Source organism: Belonocnema kinseyi, chromosome 5 (assembly GCF_010883055.1).
Source record: "Belonocnema kinseyi isolate 2016_QV_RU_SX_M_011 chromosome 5, B_treatae_v1, whole genome shotgun sequence".
In the NCBI taxonomy this organism is placed as follows: domain Eukaryota; kingdom Metazoa; phylum Arthropoda; class Insecta; order Hymenoptera; family Cynipidae; genus Belonocnema; species Belonocnema kinseyi.
In genome coordinates, this window is record NC_046661.1 from 44,650,142 (window position 1) to 44,653,469 (window position 3,328).

A 3,328-nucleotide genomic window follows, 5' to 3' on the forward strand; every position below is an offset into this window, starting at 1 on the left:
ATTATGCCCAAAATGTAGCAAAGATGTTAGTATAAAATAGTAATAACAAATTTAAATTAAAAAGTTTATTTTTTATTTGAGTTATAATTTTTTTGGAAATTAATAGAAAAGTGAATTTAAAGATACAGTTAGGTTTTATTTAAATTTAAATAAACTAAAAAAGCTGTCTGGGTAAATCAACCAGAATTGTGGTTGAATATGTCCTTACTATTTTTTTCTGGTTGAAGAAATAAAAATTCTGAAAAGAAATTTCCTTATAAAAACTTATAAAAAATTTTTTGTCCTAAATATCCTTAGAGACCTAGACAAATGTCATCTGAAATGTTGTATTTTTTAAATATTACTGAATTAAGTGGTATATGAGTTTTTTAACAGCTGTAAAGTGCAAGAAGCATTTTAGAAAATCAAAGGAAATTACGGCTTGCTTCTACAGTTTAGCTAAGGCCATGTTATAAATATGAACCATTTTTTTCAAATTGAAATAAGAAGTAACTCAATCTTACAAAAAAAGTTTGCCTAATTTTTTTTTTATTATCATTTAATACTAAAACTGGACATAAAAATTACCATAATTTTCGTCTTTTTGTTGTTTTAATACATGAGGTAATTACATTTTTTAAACCGCAACCATGAAAAATAATATAAACCAATGCTATAAATTCACAGAACTATTATGTACTTCAATAGTCTATATTTTTTTAAAGAATTTGACGCTGTTTTTATTTTATTTTTATTAAATATATAAGTTTCCTTAGTTTTTTATTTAGTTTCCTTTAATTATTTCCTTTATTTCTTTATTTTGTGATTATTGAGAAAAATAAGTTGAAACTTTAAAATGTTCTCCACCGGTCATGTATAGAAAACTATACTTTCCAGCTGGTCGATTAAGCTTTTATTTGCATTTACTTGTTTAACTGTTTGCATATTTATTTCCATTAAAAAATTTTGATTTTGCTAAAATAATTATTTTATATTCTTTCCTTTAATAAAAAACTTGTTTTTTTTTTAATTTGTTCGTAAATAAATTTATTTTCTAATAATTTAAATATTGGATTAACTTTCAGTTTCTTTTATAAAATTTTAAAGGCTTATGCATTATAAATTAATTACCTCATTGCCAAAAAAGGTTTTTTAAAGAAAAATAACAACAATCATGTAAAAAATACCACTTTTTTATTTGAAAAAGATATTAACAATGTTTATTTCTTGCATAATTAAAAAGAAATTAGGAAGGAATTTCATATTTAAATAAAATTATGAATCGAACCAAAAAATACATGATCTGGCACTTTTTTGTCAGACTTATTTTTTCAAAAATTGTATACTCCTTTTCAAAGATCTTGATTGAAAATCGAAGTTTAATTCGGCTCTATTGTATTATTCACAACTTTCTTCTAACTGCAATTCATAACACAGTAGACAATTAGACATAAGGTAAAAATTACAATGAACATGACAGGTAAAAACTGTCATCTAGGTACTTGAAGTTAAAGTGAATATTTATTTCTGACAATATTAAAACTTCCATTTTAATATTGAGTTTATTAAATTAAAAAGGAAGATATGTTAAAATTATTTACGCCTAGCGTTATAATGCTTAAAGCTTCTTGTTCTTCAAAAATCAATATATTCCAATCAAGATTTTCTTCTTACTTCATAAATCTTGTAAACAAAAACAAATGTTTTCATGTAATAAATAAGTGACGAAATTTTGTTATCAAATAATTTTTTTCAATGTGATAAGCTCTGATTATTTCTTCTGTCTTGGAGAAAAAAGTTACTCTCTAAAGGTTGACGTAAGGGTCATTTTCGCGTTGCAGCATATACGTAAAAAAGACTCACGTCAAAACGAAGATAGTGAGTTTCTTCACGCAAACAGCAGATTTGGCTTAACCCATTTTTCCCACTCGACGGATTGTTCACCTTGGTGCGCGGGGTATTTCCTAAATTAATTTTTTTACGCAAAAAAAAGTCGTGTCTACTAAAATGTTTTTTTTTCTCGGTGACTCAAATTAAACAAAAATGTTTGAAAGTGTAAAATTAAAAATGTAAAGCATTGAACAAATTCTGAATTTAAGAATCTAATCCTAAACGATTAAAAATTTTAACTTTGAAATTCAATTTGGTTTTTAATATAAGGTTTTAATATCGTAAAATTGACAACTGTAAGCCTTCTAACTTGATTAACCTTAAATTAATGGCCTCCAAAATCTGATAATACCCAAATACAAACATTTAGAATTCTGCATTTCAATTTTCAATTCAAAACTTTCAAAATTATATAATTTAAATTTATCAGATTATACTTAAGGCATATTCAAAATTTAAAAAAATATTAATGCTTGTATTTTTACATTCTCATCATTTATGATTGAGAAAGTATTAGAATTGTCGGAAATTTGACATCACACTTTTTCAACGGATCCCCACGTTTCGAGGCCCCCTAAATCCGAAAATCAGGTTTTCACGATAGCGTCTGTCTGTCCGGCCGGCTGTCCGTCCGTAAACACGATAACTCTCGAAAAAATGAACGAATCAAATTCATCTTGGCACACTTTTTTTAGGTCCTAAAAGAAAGGAACAGGTCGTGAACTACCCATTTTTGATAAAAATTCAAAAAGTGAGCGCACTTTGAAAATTTTTGAGACAACTTTTTTCTGAATTTGAAAATTCTAGGTACGGATATTCATAGTATTCAAAAGAACAAACAATTTATCCTAATGACTTTTTTCGATAAAAAGAAAATTCTCAGAGTTATAGCGTTTTCAAAATTTTTTTATTAAACCGAAAATCAAAGTTTGAAGCCGAAAAACGCACGATATGATAAAAAGTCAAAAGAAGAAAAACATTTCTTTTCGAAAGCCCTACAAGATTATCATAACAAATTTTTGGAATTTTTTCAAAAATCTAAAATTCAAATTTTGATTGCACAAAAAATAATCGAAAATAAAAAAATCCATTTGGTGGACAAACTATGTAGAATACGAAAAAAGATTTGTTTTATTTGTGAAAAATAACGTTGAAAAAAAAATAATTAAAAAAAAATGTGTGGAAAAACGACTAACGTTACGAGAAAAAAATCCAACAAAACCTGTTTACAAATGTCTGTCGGAAATCGAGCGCGCAGCGCGAGTGTCACGATGAGAATGTGTACCTTAAAGCCTACAGAGCTTTAAGAAACTTAATGTTTGACTATACTTAATTAAGTAGAAAATTCAGAATATGAAGACGCATATAAATACTGCCACCTAAAAGAGATCTTTTTGATAAAGTTTTTTCAAGCGTGCCAAATGTAAAGAATAAATATCCGAGCGTGAAGAACGAGATT